This window comes from Herpailurus yagouaroundi, unplaced genomic scaffold, assembly GCF_014898765.1.
Source record: "Herpailurus yagouaroundi ecotype Mexico unplaced genomic scaffold, PumYag 140, whole genome shotgun sequence".
Taxonomy (NCBI): domain Eukaryota; kingdom Metazoa; phylum Chordata; class Mammalia; order Carnivora; family Felidae; genus Herpailurus; species Herpailurus yagouaroundi.
This window is the reverse complement of record NW_024412395.1, coordinates 46269449-46287168: the sequence shown is the minus strand read 5'-3', so window position 1 is coordinate 46287168 and position 17720 is coordinate 46269449. Positions and strand designations below refer to the sequence as shown.

General features: G+C 38.8%; 1 protein-coding gene across 13 annotated transcripts in view; it reads left to right on the top strand.

The window, feature by feature from the left end:
- The window catches only part of COBLL1 (cordon-bleu WH2 repeat protein like 1), a 168178-nt gene that overhangs the window by 80233 nt on the left and 70225 nt on the right, over positions 1 to 17720 (top strand). The window contains exon 1 of one of the 13 annotated variants that reach the window (XM_040475231.1): positions 8645 to 8762. The exons of the other annotated variants lie outside the window; for them this stretch is intronic. The gene's annotated coding sequence lies outside the window, so the exon portion shown is untranslated. Of the gene's footprint in view, positions 1 to 8644; positions 8763 to 17720 lie in introns of those variants that run through there. 13 annotated transcript variants of the gene reach the window in all.

Here is a 17720-nt window from a genome sequence, read left to right as displayed (position 1 = left end):
CCCCCCCCCGTTTTTCTGTTATTTTTGCTTCACTTCCCTTATGTTCATTTGTTCTGTGTCTTGAAGTCCTCATGTGAGTGAAGTCATATGATATTTGTCTTTCTCTGACTAATTTCACATAGGATAATACCCTCTAATTCCATCCACGTAGTTGAAAATGGCAAGATTTCATTCTGTTGGATTGCCGAGTAATACTCCATTGTATATATATACCACATCATCTTTATCCATTCATCCATTGATGGACATTTGGGCTCTTTCCATACTTTGGCTATTGTTGATATATTGTAATTTTTTATTTTTAAATAGTTTGATTTGCTAAAAGTTGCAAAAATAATGCACTTTCATATGCCTTCCCCAAAGCTTCTCCCAATAATAATATCTTCCATAACTATAATACATTATTAAAACCAGGGAAGTGACATTGGTGCAATACTATCAACTCAGGTATAGACTTCATCAGCTTTTACGTGCATTCTTTATTATTATTATTATCTATCTGTTTTGATTTCTAATTCTATGACATTTTGCTACATAGATTTGTGTGACAGCCCACACTCAGAAAACAGAGCTGTTGCATCACCACACAGGAACTCCTTTGTATTACCCCTTACTAGTCACACCTACCTCCAACCCAGGCAGGCAGTAATCTGTATTCCATGACCTTAAGTTTGTCACTTTAGGACTCTTACATAAATAGAACCTTACAATATGTAACCCGGTGAGACTGGCTTTTTTCACTCAGCATAATGCTCTTGAGATCCTCTGAGATATTGAGTGTATCAAGACTTTGTTGCTTTTTATTGCTGAGTCTGATGTATGGATGTACCACACCTTGTTTATTCATTCTTATACAGGCACACATTTGGGTTGTTTCCAGTTTGGGGTTAAAAAGAGAGCTGCCATAAACACTCTTGTACAGGTTTTATATGAACGTAAGCTTTCATTTCTGTCGTGCAACTATCAACAGTAGATTGCAGGACCATATGGAGTGTGTATTTAGCCTCATATTTCGCTCCCAAACTTTCCCCAAGTGACCATACCATTTTGCAGGCACGTTACATAAGCCACATAGGAGAGATCCAGTTTCTGCACAGTCTCATCTGCACTTGATATCAGTAGTTTTTGATTTAGGTGTGTTGCGGTATCTCATCATAGCTTTTTTCTTTTCTTTTCTTTTTTTTAAGAGCTTTTAATATTTACTTAGTTTTGCGAGAGAGAGCAAGAGCAGGGGAGGCGCGGGGGGGGGGGGGGACACAGAATCCGAAGCAGGCTCCAGGCTCTGAGCTGTCAGCACAGAGCCCAGCGTGGGGCTTAAACTCATGACCCACGAGATCATGACCTGAGCCGAAGTAGGACACTCAACCGACTGAGCCACCCAGGCACCCCTCTCATCATAGCTTTAATTTGCATTTCCCTAATGGAGATTGATGTTGAACGTCTTTTCATGTGCCTGTTTGCCATTCTTATGTCGTCTTTGGTAGCGTTCAGAGCTTTTGCCCATTTTATAATTGTATTCCTTATTGTTTTCTTACTGTAGAGTTTAGAGCACTCTCTCTCTTTTCTGGATATGTCATTTGGTTCTATGACTTGCAGATATTTTCCCCTATTCTGAGGTTTTTTGTTTTTTTGTTTTTTTGTTTTTTTTTTAGCCTCTTCACAAGGTCTTTCCCAGAGCAAAAGTTTCATTTTTGATGAAGTCCACTTTATTGACATTTAAAAAAATATTTTGTGGATTGTGTCTTTGGTGTCATGTCTAAGAACCTTTTGCCTAAGCATTGGTCCCAAAGATTTTCTCCTGTATTTTACTAAACATTTTATAAGTTTATATTTTACATTTATATCAGCTTTAGATTAATCTAAATCAGCGACTTTAGATTGTAATATTTCCGAAGTTTGAGACACTATTTCCAAGTAGTTTTATTAGCCCAGTATTTGATAAATTCTCTAGCTAGGAAAATTCATTCCAAGGACTTTTCTTTATCAGTAGGCAGTGAAGGTTTTGTTTGAATGTGGTTTACTCTAACACACACCACTCCCCAACAAAGATTGAAAACTTTAACAGAGACTAATGACTAAATGCTGTTTAATATTTACCAAAGAACATACAGACATACCTTGTTTTACTGCGGTTTGCTTTACTGTGCTTCACTTTATTTGCTTTTGTTGCAAATTGAAGGTTTGTGGCAACCTGGTGTTAACTAAGTCACTGCCACCATTTTTCCAACAGCATTGGCTCATTTTGTGTCTCTATGTCACATTTTGGTAATTCTCGCATTATTGTAGACTTTTCTTTATTATTTGTTATAGTAATTTGTGATTAGTAATTACGACTCACTGAAAACTCAGACGATGGTTTGCATTTTTTAGCAATACGGTACTTTTTAATTAAGGTGTATACATTGTTTTTTAGACATAATTCTACGTATTGCATACTTAATAGACTACCATATAGTTTAAATATAAATTTTATATATACTGGGAAGTAAAAAAAATTAATTTGACTCACTATTGCAAAATTTGCTTTATTGCCATGGTCTGGAACTGAACCCGCAATATCTCTGAGTTATGCCTGTATGTGAGAAACAGTTATTGAAATTGTGACTTGAAGGCAACTCTTGTTTTCATTTTATAATTGGTTAATCTATTATTAGTGTGCTTGCTTGGCTAACATCTACATGCCCACTAAGTAATGTACATAGGTATAGATATTTTAATTATTATAATGCCCACATTTAAGGTTTTTTAGTTCCTTACATAGCATGCTTTTGAAAACTGGAAAAGTATTCCAACTAAGAGCTTTTTTAAAAAGACTTAAAATTTTTTTTTTTTTATTGTTAGTTTTTTCTAGAGTGCAAGCAGGGGAGAGGGACAATGGGGGAGAGATAAGAGAATATGAAGCTGGCTCCACGCTCAGCATCGAGCCTGGTGTGGGGCTTGATCCCATGACCCTGGGATCATGACCTGAGCCAAAATCAAGAGTCAGATGCTCAACCGACTGAGCCACATAGGTGCCCCAGGACTTAATTCTTTTTATAGCAGTTTTAGGTTCAGAGAAAAATTTAATAGAAGGTACATAGGTTTTTATGTACACCCTGTCCCCGCACGTGCATAGCCTCCCCCATTATTAATATACATCACCAGAGTGGTGCATTTGTCACAACTGAGGAACCTACATTGAGATATCATAGTCACCCCAAATCCATAATTTATACTGGAGACCACTCTTGATGTTGTACATCCTACAGGTTTGGACAAATGTACAAGGACATGTGTGCATCATTATAGTATTGTATAGAGTGTTTTCACTGCTCCAAAAATCCTCTGTGCTTCACCTGTTCCTCTCCCTTCACTCCACCCCACAATCCCTGACAACACCTGATCTTTTTATTATCTCCACAATTTTGCCAGAATGTCATATAGTTGGAATCCTACAATGTACAGTCATGCAATGTAGCCTTTTCAAACTGATTTCTTGCACTTAGAATATGCATTTAAGGGTCTTTCATGACTTGATACTTCATTTCATTTTAGCAATGAGTAAAATTTCAGATATACCATGTTTCATTTGTCCATTTACCTACTTAAGGGCAATTTTGATTGCAACTAAGAACATTTTTTCAATGTTTATTTTGTTTTTTTGAGAGAGAGAGAGAGACAGAGTGTGAGTGGGGGAGGGGCAGAGAGAGAGAGGGAAACAGAATCTAAAGCAGGCTCTAGGCTCTGAGCTGTCAGCAGAGAGCCCTACATGGGGCTCGAACTCACGAACCGGGAGATCATGACCTGAGTTGAAGTCAAGCCCTTAACTGACTGAGCCACCAGGTGCCTTGCAACTAAGAACTTTTTAACTTCCTTTTAGGGGTGAAAATTTCTTTCTTTATAATTTTATTGTCTTAGAGCTCATAATAAGATGAAACAATTTGTGGATAAATTCTTGCCTTGGGGTGCCTGGGTGGCTCAGTCAGTTAAGCTTCTGACTCTTGATTTTATCTCAGGTCATAATCTCATGGTTTGTGAGATCGAGGGGAGTCCCCCATCAGTCTCTGCACTGACAGCATGGAGCCTGCTTGGGATTCCCTGCCTCTCTCTCTCTCTCCCTCTGTCTCTCTCTCTCTGTCCCTCCCCCAATAGTGCATGAGTGTACACATACTCTCCCAAAATAAATTTTAAAAAATATTTTTACCTTAAATTTGATCAGTAACTCTTTCTTTACTTTTCAGTAAGTATGTAACCTCTTTTGAAAAAGTGGAGTTATATAGGACTTTTTGTACTTAATTTTTATCTGGCAAAGAAAAAGGAAGTCTGAGAAGTTTTGCATAGTTCACTCTCTCCATGTTTATGTTACTTATTTTTGAATTTTTAGATTGTAGTGTCAATCACAGTTTTATTACTGTTTAGACTAATTTTCATAAACTGCATGGACTATCCCATATACATTGCCTGCCAGGCATCACTTTCAAAGTTCAAAGGAAGCTTTCAGTAGATGATGCTGAGCCCAGTTGATCCTGACATTTATTACTCGCCAGACAGAAGACTATGTACAGAGTAAATGGAGCAGCAAGTGAGCACTGGGTCATGGTTTTGGAGTTTCAGTTAGTTTTTGAGAGAAATTATTTACTGAATGAATTTAGTTCCTGGAGCTAGATAGGCATTCAGTTAATGTAGGTTTTTGTTTTGTTTTGTTTTTTGGGTTTTTTTTGTAAGATCCTTTTAGGATATCTTTGAGTGTTTAGTTGGACTCACTTCTTTTTTACATTACTGCTATCTGAGGACCTCATGGTATTTCTTTAATCTACCCAGTTTCTTTCTATAGCACTGAGCACACAGTGGGTGCCCAATAAATGTTGTTGACTGTCTTGTGACTCATTCTTTATATTGCTTTCAGGTCTGTTTTTTCAACTTTGCTCATTTGTTTTGATGATTTTTTTTTTTTTATCTCCTCCTTTGATATGCACGTTTCTACTGGAGACTTTCCTTATCCTACCTCTTGTTTGACTTTCCTAACTGCTTAAGATAAACATCTCCATAAGATGTTGGGGACAGCCCAGAGACAAACTGAAATTGCAGTGACAATTATGGAACAGATGAGAAATTAAATATTTAATTTTTAATTTATAGATACATTTTTTAAAAATGTCTATTTACTTATTTTTGAGAGAGAGAGAGAGAGTATGTGCATGTGCCCTGGCATCACACAGAGCCCGACGTGGGGCTCAAACTCACAAACTGTGAGATCATGACCTGAGCTGAAATCAAGAGTCTGAAGCTTAATGGACTGAGCCACCCAAGCCCCCGTTATAGATACATTTTTGTACTCTGTGGGTTGGTTCTTGGAGTGTGTATACATGAATCAAAATATTCACTTATATCTGAACATTTTTTTGTATTAAATTATACCTCAGTGAAAATATCAAGGGAGATTTATGTTTTCCTTCCTCCTATAAGGAATTAGGAGGCAAAAATATTTTGGATATTTAGATTTGAAAAGTTATTATAAAACTTTTGGAGTACCTTCTAAGATTTGTCATATTAAGTGATTCTGAGACCTTCTTGACCTAAGTAGCAACCTTCAGGCAGTGTTTCAGCATTTACAAAGTTCTTATGAAGGTATATCATTAACTCTGAATACCTATTATAGGCCATGCATTATCCTAGACTAGTGGATCTCAACCTTGGCTGCACTTTAGAATCAACTTGGGGAGGTTTAAAAAATCCCCACAAGCCAATTAAATCAATTTCTGAAAGTGAGATGTAGGCCTCAGCATTTTCTAAAACTCCTCAGGTGAGTCCATTGTATAGCCAAGTTGGAGAACCACTGGGCTAGACAATGAATATGCATTACCCATTTAACTCTCTCAGCAACCCTGTGAAGTGGGATAGATTATCCAATTTTGTGATTGAAGAAATTGTTCCAGAGAGATTAGTGACCTACTAATAAGTGCAGCCCTAAGCACAAACCAAGATCTCTGACTCATTTCAAAATCTTGAACTCTTTCAGTACCTTTTCAGGATTTATATGTAGATTTTTTTGCCTTTTTAATTGCAAATGTGTACTTCTTTTATATCACCTTGTGCTTTTCTACATGTAATATCTTAATGTTGTCGCAGGGAGATTATGTATCTATGAGCTAGATATTTTTGTTTTCCCCCTGCCACACCACTGATAGCCTCCCAACCAAAAAAAGGTGAAAACCAAATTCTGCATTTAACTATCTTAAGCATTGCATGTGTGTATGTGTGCATCTGTGTGTGTCTGTGTGTGTGTGTGTGTGTGTGTGTGTGTGTGAATAAGAGTTTGTCTTAGAAATACTCAGGAGTAAATTATTGTCCTATTGACTTTTATAAAATGTGATATAATGTGTGGTTTTTAGTTATTTTAGATATATAAACAAATGAAGATTACAAATCAGGCTTTTGTTATTGAGAATGTTATTGGATATCACTAAATGTTGAAGAAATTTCTCAGAAATTACCTGCTGAGAAGTCGGGTGGGAGTAGGGAGTGTAAATTATGTTGTTTAGCATCTCATTAGCTGGCTACCATAGTGGATATTAAACCGTTCCTCACCAGAATTAACTTTTGGAAATTTCATTTCTGCTTTTCGAATGGATATGTGGTTAAAACAGAAGAGAGCATCTGTGCTTTTTTGGGTGTATGACAACTAAACCACAACAAAAGCTTCATTTACTCATGCTGATTTATCCTGGAAGACCTTTGTTACAAAGAGATTCTATTATGTCCTTGTCTTCACTTTACACAATTGCTAAGTTCCTAAAAGTAATAAAAAAGGAAGACTTGAGAGAGATATAATAAAAAATGGATAAACCAAATGAAAACTGTAGTTGAATAGTTCACTCCTTAAGAAATGATTGAGCATACTCTGAAAAGGTGATGTATTAATCAAAAATACAAAAAAAATATATTCATGATTTCTGCTTCAAAAAGTTTTCTGGCAGATAAGGTGGAGTGCATTGAGAACTGTGCTTTAAGACACAAGGCAGCCTGGGGTACTTTATTTCTACACTGTAATTCCTTATTTGGGTTTCTTTTTACTCTTTCTACCATACCACTAACAGTGCTAGAAGGGAAAACCTCTCTGGACTTACCCCACTTCATCTGCATAGTGTGTTGGACGTGATGACTCATCATAGATACTTAGTGAGCAGAAGGATCTATACAAGCATCCTACTATAGATATAAATCCATAAATTTATATATATAAATTTACAATACATTGTATTTACAATATAAATTTATATGCATATAAATTTATAAATACAAAAATTGTATTTATGTATAAATTTATATGTCTATAAATCTAGAAGATTTTAAAGTAGAATGACTTCCATATGTAAAACAAGAAAGGTTCTTAAAAAACGGCACCCAAAGAGCAGATTTTCACTGGTTGATGGCAAAGAGAATGTTCTCTTCGTGCAGGTGATGGCATGAGCCACGGGTGCTTTCAAGTGTAGCGTGTATGTCAGTTCACCTGATGCTGGAGCCGAGGCATGGGGATTGTGCAGAACCATACTTCTCTAGATTGATTAGGGAGGTGAGGCTGCAGTCACGATGTCAGCTGGGGCTTAAGTCTCAGCCGAGGTGGCATCCACTTTCAAGCTCACACTCATGCTTTTGGCAGGGCTCAAGTCCTCCTTACCTGTTGGCCAGAGAAACACAGAAACTGACAGCCAGGCAACAGGCTTCCCTTAGAGCCAGTGAGAATGCCTAAAACTGACGCTACAGTGTTCTGGTGACCTAATCTCAGAAGTGACATTCTTTGCTGTATTCTATTCACTGAACATGAGTCACTAAATCCAAATCCACATTCAATGAGAGGGGATTACACATGGAGGCAGGGTCATGGGGGCCATCTTGGAGGCTCTCTCTCAGAAATACATTTCATTTAACATAGTATGTAAAAATATTATTTCATATGTAATCAAATATAAATATATATTAACTATTGTACTAATCAATAAAATACAGTGTGTATTTTACACTTATAGCACATATCCATTCAGACGGTTTATTTTCATTAGAAGGACATGGTCTGTATTTAGTTGTCATAAAATTTATAGTTCAAAAATAGATCCACATACCTGAATTGTTCCAAATACACTTGAATGTTTGCCAACAATTGAATCAAGTATCAGTTTTAAAATTTAAGTTCACTAAAAGTATAATCCCTCAGTCACACTAGTCACGTTTCAAGTGCTCAGTAGCCACATGGCTACACCATTGGGCAGCAGAGTTCTGGAAGTTTGGCTGCAAAAGGAAGGAGGGAGATAAAATGATACTTGGAAGGAACAGGAAAGTGGAAATTAAGATAATCGGTGCATTTCGTGTGCGTGTTCTGGGAAGAAGGAAAGATATCAAAGATGACGGAAACCCAGGATATAGTTAACGTAGTTTGGATTGTTGATCAGATTTGAGTGGAGGTGCAATGGGTGCAAAAAACCCTGAAGTGATGAATGGCTTCTGATAGGAACCTTGTATTCCAAGTTTTGAAATGTGAAAGTATTGAGTGTGGGAGACTGAAACCAGAAACTTTTCAAACTGTTTTTTGAGTTTGTCACTCTGTTCATCATTTTTTCCTAGTGTGTATGCCAAGACAGAGAAAGGCACTTGGAAATGGAACCATTTCCTGTGAGCTCAGAAGAGAGAGACCCTTTCCTGACCAGGACCAGCATGTTCTCGGGATAGGAAGAGCTTCCTGGGAGAGGGGGTCCTGTCCATGCCACTCTTTCCGCCAAATGGTATTTGTAAGTTAGCTTAGACACTGTGCCCTGCCCCAGTTCGAAGATATCCAAGGCTGCCATTCTCAGTCTCTAAACAACGTTATTATGCACAAATCTCTGTGTGTTAGATGTGGAAAGGGACCTGAGATCATCTGTTTCGATACTTGTATTTTGTAAGTGAAGGAATGGGGAACTAGAGAAATGATTAACTTAAGGTGACACAGGCAGCCATTGTGCTTTTTGAGTCATAGTACTTTGTTTCCACAACTCCACCAGAGGAAGTAGCAGCCTCTGTAGGTGTGAGTGGGCATTTGCACATCTAACGTTCGCAATCCTATTTAAATATCAGGGATTGTTTAGATGGCCCTTGTTGAGGTTATCTAGAGGGTTTGGTACCAGGTTCTGTGTGCTTTGGAACAAGTTTCTTAACCTCTGTAAAACCCAGTTATATGGCAGTGACACCTGCCTCGTGAGATTAAGTGTAGAAAAAGGGTTCTTGCACAGTGCTTAGCAGTAAATATTCAATAGCTGCTTATTTTTTTCTCCTCTACTACATGGCTTTTTGCTCATTCATTTTTTTTGTTGCTGTTATTTTGTAGGACTGTTTCAGCTCCCAAAGCAGTGATATAGTAAGTAGCTCAGAGCACTGGCGTTAGAATTCAACAACTTGGGTTTAAATCTCCACTCTAGCACTGATAGCTAAGTTCCTTAAACACTCTGTGCATCAGTTCTCGTCATCTGGAACATGAAGATGGGCACACTTATACAGTGCTGTGAAGAGTTAGCAGATGTAAAACACCTAGGGAAATTTCCAACATGGAGTCAACACTCCAGTGTTATCTGTTGTTGATGATATGGTAATAAACTAGGATGAAACTATTTTATTTTTCCATTGTGTCCTTGTTAGAATCATTTTGGGGACTTGAAGGCATTAGCATTTAATAAGTGCTTACTTTGATATGAAGAATACCCTTGCCTCTTTATTTGGTACATTATTCTATTCCAGATGTACCTGAGAGAGGAGTTCCATTCTTAAAGATGAAATTAAGTTATTCTTTTCTCATATTAATCATGGTCCTCACTGGTCAAAGGAAGCTATAGCTAGGACATCTGAGTTCTGACCCTCAGCAAGTTACTGAACATCTGGGCAAAATGAAGATTTCTTTCTACTCTACAGTCTGTTCCAACTTAATCCTTAATTCTGCCCTCCCCCTGCCCCCACAATAGAAGATTTAAAATCTTTTTGAGGATTGAGTACTTTTTTTTTTTTTTTAATTTTTTTTCAACGTTTATTTATTTTTGGGACAGAGAGAGACAGAGCATGAACGGGGGAGGGGCAGAGAGAGAGGGAGACACAGAATCGGAAACAGGCTCCAGGCTCTGAGCAGTCAGCACAGAGCCTGACACGGGGCTCGAACTCACGGACCGTGAGATCGTGACCTGGCTGAAGTCGGACGCTCAACCGACTGCGCCACCCAGGCGCCCCTGGGATTGAGTACTTTTATCTATGTTGGTCTCTTTGAAATTCTTATATTTGTGACTGGTCACAAAATAATTGATTCTCAGCAACCCACCAAGCTCTTATTCTCCTATGAATTCATGGAATTGATATAACCTTCCATCCTTTCTTCCCTCGATTAAATCAGCAAACACTTATAGACCACCCTACCCTGTCTTGTCGCACTTAACATTCTAGAGGTGGTAGCAGAGAATGACACAGGCCAGGTCCCAGTTCTTGTAGAATTTTCATTCCAGAGGCTGCCATCAAATAATAAGTGAATACATGAATGAACAGGGTGATCTCAGATAGTGATAAATGTGATGAGGACAAAATGGAGTTGTGTGAAGAGTAGGGGGAGATGGATGGGTATGGATCAGCTTTTGCACCTCTTTTGAGTGGTGACAGAATACCTCTATCAGGAGGAAATAGTTGATCTGCAGTCTGAATGAGCTCACGGAGCAGGCAACTTGAAGTTCTATGGTTAAAAGCACTTTGGGTAGAAGTGAAAGGGTTTGGTCTATTTGAGGAGGGAAAGGATGCCAGTGTGAATTACACAGGGAGCTGCAAGAGTCACCGGATGGGAGCTCAGAGGTTTGCAGAGGCTAAGTCAGTGCTTGCTTGGACTTTAGCATGCATCACAATCACTTGGGAGTTGTCAAATGCAAATTGTAGGGCTCTACCTCCAGTGTTTCTAGTTATGTAAGTCCCGGGTAGGCCCTGAAAACGTGCATTTCTTTTTTGTTTTAAGTTTATTTATTTATTTTGAAAGAGAGAGCATGAGTAGTGGAGGGGCAGAGAGAGAGAGAGAATCCAAAGCAGATTCCACACTGTCAGCGTGGAGCCTGACACAGAGTTCTATCTCACCAACCATGAGATCAGGACCTGGGCCAAAATCAAGAGCCAGACACTTAACCTACTGAGCCATCCAGGTGCCCCCAAAATGTACATTTATAACAAGGTCCTAGAAGCTGCTGCTTCTCTGAAATCACACCTTGACATCCACGAGGTTGGCTCATCTAGGGCCTTGTAAGCCAAAGACAGGGATTTGGGTTTTATTCTTAGTGCATTGGGAGGCCAGTGAGAGCTCATAGATACAAAGTGATCAGATTTACATATTTAAAAGATCACTCCTGGGGCGCCTGGGTGGCGCAGTCGGTTAAGCATCCGACTTCAGCCAGGTCACGATCTCGCGGTCCGTGAGTTCGAGCCCCGTGTCAGGCTCTGGGCTGATGGCTCAGAGCCTGGAGCCTGTTTCCGATTCTGTGTCTCCCTCTCTCTCTCTGCCCCTCCCCTGTTCATGCTCTCTCTCTGTCCCAAAAATAAATAAACGTTGAAAAAAAAATAAAAAAAAATAAAATAAAAGATCACTCCTGACTGCTGAAGAGAACAGATTTTAAGGCACAAGAGGAGAAACAGAAGAGATCAATCAGGAGGCTATTGGAACAGTCTAAACAAGGGATGATGCTTTTTAAAAAAAAATTTTTTTTAATGTTTATTTATTTTTGAGAGAGAGAGATAGACAGAGTGTGAGCAGGGGAGGGGCAGAGAGAGAGGGAGAATCCAAAGTAGGCTCCAGGCTCTGAGCTGTCAGCACAGAGCCCAATGCGGGGCTTGAATTCACAAACCATGAGACCATGACCCGAATGGAAGTTGTACGCTTAACCGTCTGAGCCACCCAGGTGCCCCAAGAGATGATGCTTTAATTACCAGGGTGATAACAGAGAAGCTGATGACAAGTACACAGATTTAGGATGTGTTTTAGAGTTAAGAACCCACAGGATTTGATAGTAGCTTGGAAATAGGAGATAGTGACAGAGAGGAATCAAAAGATGCCTAAGAGTTTTGCTTGAGTTAATGGGGTGTTTAGTGTGGTGCCATTTGCAGACATGGGGAATACCAGGACGGGTTGGGGGGTGTTGGATGTGAATTGGGATGGAAAAGAGAATCAAGAGTATGGGTTATGAGATACCTATTGGACATCCAAATGGAGATGACCATGCAATTACTAAGCATTTAATCAGAGCTCAAGAAACAAGTCAGGGTTGGGGAAGTAAGTTTGAGAGTCTTCTACTTGTAGTCAAAGCCTTGGAATTTGATGAAATCACCTGGAAGGGAGAGTTGCAGAAAGAGAAAAGGGCAGGGAAGGAGCCTGGGACAGGGAGATGAGGATAGAGACTGAGGAGTGACAGTGAAGGAAGAAGAACATAGTAAATTGTATTGTCACACAGAGAAGCTGAGGGAAAAGGATTCCCAGCACAGCTGCTGCACAGCTGTGAAGTGTGTCCTTATTGGAATTTAGAAACTCACTCAAATGTAACTGAGATGACTCAGGTAATCGTCTATGAGATTTGGACACACATAGGTGATTGGTGACCTTGACAAGAGAAATGTCTGTTAAGAATCATGTGATTTTTTTGGGTCTCCCTTTGTTGCCTCTCATTAGTGCTTATCTTTTAAACCTGCTTTGCCCTGCTCACTCTAATTTCATATAAGGCTCATCAAGTAAAAGCGACCTTTTGTTGCTCTTAATTGCATTCCCTCAAGCATGTAGCACAGTGTTATGCCCACCATTAGAAGAGATTTCTGTTTAATACAATCTTCTCATATTAAACCTAAAGAGAAACACTAAGAAATTGCTTTGAGGAATCGGTCTGCACTTTCTAGCTGAAATGTGTAGTTTAGGGACCCCTGAACATTGCTAGTTATTTGGAAGGGCTGCCTCCCTGACACTTAGCATTATGCATCTTATTTTTGGTAGCCCGCTATACGGAGAGAGGTTGGCTGTTTGATTTCTTTTTGGCATTAGGATGTAATACATAAAAAGCCTATTGTTTTAAGACTTCTTATTCCACTTTTATATTTTTGTCTTTGATATTGAGGCTGTATTTTTTTTTGAGGCTGTATTTTTATATAGTGAGTGAATATATATATAGATAGATAGATATGGATAGATAGATATAGATATAGATGATATATATATATATATATATATATATACACACACACATACACACACACACACACTTTCCTGAATGAATCTATAGGAATACTATATAAATATAGCAAACAGATGAGATCGCATTGGACTTGAGTAACTTACTAAGGATGTAACTATATCAGGGCACCTGGGTGGGTTGGTCTGCTAAGCGTCCGACTTCGGCCCAGGTCATGATCTCACAGTTTGAGAGTTTGAGCCCCGTGTCGGGCTCTGTGTGGACAGCTCAGAGCCTGGAGCCTGCTTTGGATCCTGTGTCTTCCTCTCTCTCTCTCATTCTGCTCTTCCCCTGCTCATGCTCTGTCTCTCTCTGTCTCAAAAATAAATATAAACATTAAAAAATTTTTTTCTTAATTTTTTTTTTCAACGTTTATTTATTTTGGGGACAGAGACAGAGCATGAACGGGGGAGGGGCAGAGAAAGAGGGAGACACAGAATCGGAAACAGGCTCCAGGCTCTGAGCCATCAGCCCAGAGCCCGACGCGGGGCTCCAACTCACGGACCGCGAGATCGTGACCTGGCTGAAGTCGGACGCTTAACCAACTGCGCCACCCAGGCGCCCCTGCATTTTGATATTTTTAAAATGTTATGGCAATGTGTGAAAGTTTACCTTAATTTTATCATGAAAATGGAGTATAATATTGAGGTAATTTTAATGAAGAAAGCAATATTTTTTGGGGAGGGAGTATAAGCATATGTACAAACTTAGCAAATTGCATTCATTAATAATGTGCAGTTTTTTTGTATACCAATTATACCTCAAGCTGGGGGAGAAAAAGAAATTTTGTGCCTCAAACAGAAGCAAGCATTCATATGTAAATGTATTATAAATGAGAGTATAGATGTAAATAATACTACTCAATTTACCATATTCATGTGTGATGTCGTGTCTTGTTATCTTTTAGGCTTGATTAATGAATTTTTGTCCCAACCTAGAGGAGTTTTCCGTATCTTTTCAGTGTAAGTCTCCCTCCATCTCCCCCTATTTGCTGTTGTTTTTGGTTATGGGTAGCAGTTCCTAAGGAGTGGAAACTGGTAGTCAAATTAGGCGACTGGTGAAGAAGAGCTTATGTAAAAATCCCCTGGGTAGGAAAACTGACTCCAACATTGCTATTTAAAAGGGATGGGGGTGGGGCACCTGGGTGACTCCATCAGTTGAACCTCCAACTCCCAACTCTTAATTTTGGCTGAGGTCACGATCTCACGGTTTGTGGGTTTGAGCCCCATGACAGACTGTCAGTGTGGAGCCTGGTTGGAATTCTCTCTCTGTCCCTCCCCTGTTCATGCATGCACTCTCAAAAACAAACAAACATTAACAAATACATTTAAAAGGGTTGGGGACTTCAATGGCATTTACTGTAATTTTTAAATATTAACAAAAATAGTATCCTTAAGCAATAAATTATAGTGTTATTACACATGGATGTGTTCTTTTTTTTTTTTTTTTTTTTTTTTTACATTACCAGAATTACCTATACCTGGGTTAGGCCATAAACTTTGATTATTTTCACTATACCTTTGGCTTTGGGTAACATTTAATTTTATTACTGCTTCAGAGCATCTCAGTAAAAAATTAAGAACATTGTAGGGTGGGGGTGCCTGGGTGGCTCAGTTGGTTAAGCATTCCCCTCTTGCTTTTGGCTGTGGTCATGATCTCGCAGTTTGTGAGATTGAGTCCATGTTGGGCTCTGTGATGACAGCACAGAGCCTGTTTGGGATTCTCTCTCTGCCCCTCTCCCACTCGCGCTTACTCTCTTTCTCCCTCTAAATAAATCAATTAATTTTTAAAAATTGAGAATATTAGAAGAGATATAAGTAGGTAAAAGGTATTTTTAAAATTTAGCTGGTGAGTAAAAGGCTAAGTTAAAGTCTTGAAACTACTTAGGATTTAGACCAAATCCAGGCCTCTACCCAGTATTCTTCTCACTAGACTATATTGTGTGGTAAGCAAACTTTAACTTATAGACACATTCCCGAATTTAATATAAATGAATCACAATAGGGAAGCAACACGTAATGATCCTGCAGGTTCTGCCCACCTAAATTCTACTTTTCTTTCATGATCTGAGTCACATATCTCTTCTCTTTGAAGTAAACTTTCCCACCCCCACAGAGCTTGTTTCATCATGCTCTCGTTGCTCTGAATTTTGAATGTTACTCATCTACTTTATGACACTTTTTTTTTTTTTTTTTTTTTGCTTTGTATTCATTATTTAACTAGACAATGCATTATCCCAGTTGGATTTCTAGTTTGCTGTGGCAAGATCTTGGTCTGATTGCCAATATGCTTTCCAGTTATCAGGACCAGAGGTGACCAATGCTTTATTATTTAAAGTAATAACAGGGAACACTAAGATGTTCTTAAAAGAAGTTCTATGTAAATAATATTTCAACTAGTGCTTTGTTCTGCTTTCCCTTTTTCTTTGTAAGTAGGCTTATCTTTAGTAATTTAAGATGAGTTTTCATCACAGACTTCAAAGTACTTTAGGAAATAAAAGTCACACATACACAGAACATTAAAACTGTTCGTCAGAGTTCATTGTGGTGTGCAGTGGAAAGATGTCCAAGGGAATTATGACTCATTCTGGATCTTGAGGGATAAATAATATGTGTAAAGGTAGAGAGGATGAGGAGGGCATTCAAATAGAGACCGGGATGGGCCTCTTCTGGAGATGAGAAGGTGCCTCCTTTCATCCCTAATGAAATCAGGGGCCCGGGGGGGATGATGGCAGCGACAGGAGGTGCGTCTCAGACCTCTGTCCTTCCACTCTTGAAAGCCATGTCCGCTGCAGACCCAATGGTTCCGCTTCTTTACCTCCCTGCCTGTGGCACTTGGGCTTCTCTTCAGCCTTCCTAATGAATCTCTTTTAAGGGCCCAAAGTGTCCCAGTTATTTCTTGCTAATAAATCCAGTGTGTATTTTCCAGTACTCATCTTCTCAAAAATAGAATATAATCAATTTCTAAAACTCCAACACAGTTTATTCGGATGTAAAAATCCATTCCCTTCCTTGGTGGTAAGAAGTTTTCCTTCCCAGTTATATGCATAGGGGCCTCCTCTTTTGTGGGAAATATTCATTGAATTCATTCATTCGATAAATATGAGTGCCTGCTATGTGGCAGGCATTGTTCCAGAGATACTATGTATTTGCAAATATGTGTGACACAGGGCAGTGGAGGCTAGTCCCTATCGTCATGGGAGTAATTACTCTTTAATAGAAGGAGACATGAAAAAATAAGTATATTAGTTGTTGATAAGCCCTATGGCAAAAATAAAGCACAGAAATAGAGGTACTGTCTTAAAAAGTTAGAAGCAGACCCTGTGAGAATCTTGAGTCAGGATTTTTACAGATTTTAAAAAAAAAAAAAAAAAAAAAAAAAAAAAAGGATTGTTCTAGGTGTGTTCCAGAAAAGGGCAAGAGTCACAGTATTGGAGTGCCATAAGGACAGGAACAGGAAATTAGACCAGAGGTAAGGAAGGACAAATTATAGGACTCTAGCTCTTATTCTGGGTGAAGTCAGAAGCCATTGGAGAGTATGAGAGGAAGTGTGGTGATCTTACAACTTAAAAGGATCACTCCAGCAGCTGTGTTGAGAAAAATGTGAAGGGCCAACGGTGGGATCACCGAGACTACCTAGTGACTTGATCAGAGGTGTTTGGTGAACAGGGTTGCTGGTGGAATCCAGGTCTATCATATAGAAGTGGCAGACGTTGATTGTTGATGGATTGGATTGCAGCTATGTGTGTGAGGGGACTTTTTGGCTCAAGCAATTGGGAGAATTATGATTTACAGAGATAGGGAGACTTGGAGATAAAAAGATTTGGTTTAGAGGAGCTGGAGAGAGGATTCGGAAGTTAAATTAAGTTGGAGATTCCAGTTAGTCATCTGAGTCCAGATGTCAAGTAGGCGTTAGATTTACAAATCTGGAGTTGAAGGGAGAGATCCAAACTGAATATTTGGCGTTTAAGATTTTTTTCATACAGATTTTGCGAAATTCTTGTTATATGTATTATAACAATTTCTAAGATTCGTTTTTGTTGCTGGTATAAAAGTTTTTTTTCATTATACTTTCTGACTACTTTTGCATTTGTTTATATAGGCTATTGACTTTAGCATGTTCATGTTATACTGAGCTGGTTTACTGAATTCTTTTTTTCTTTTAAGTTTAATTATTTATTTTGAGAGAGAAAATGAGAATGAATGAGAATCTGCTAACAGCATGGAGCCCAGTGCGGGGCTTGATCCCACGAACCCTAACTAAGATCATGACCAGAGCTAGAATCAAAAGTCCAACACTTAACCAATTGAGCTACCTAGGCATCCCCTGAATTTACTTATTTGTCAAAGTATTTAAAAATTGATTTACTGATTTCTCATCTCCTTTGACTTTTCTGTGGATTTTTACCAAACTATCCAATTCTGTGAAAGTACCAGTTTCTTTCATGGTTCCATTTGCTTTCCTGTGCCTGAAATGTAAATTACTTCA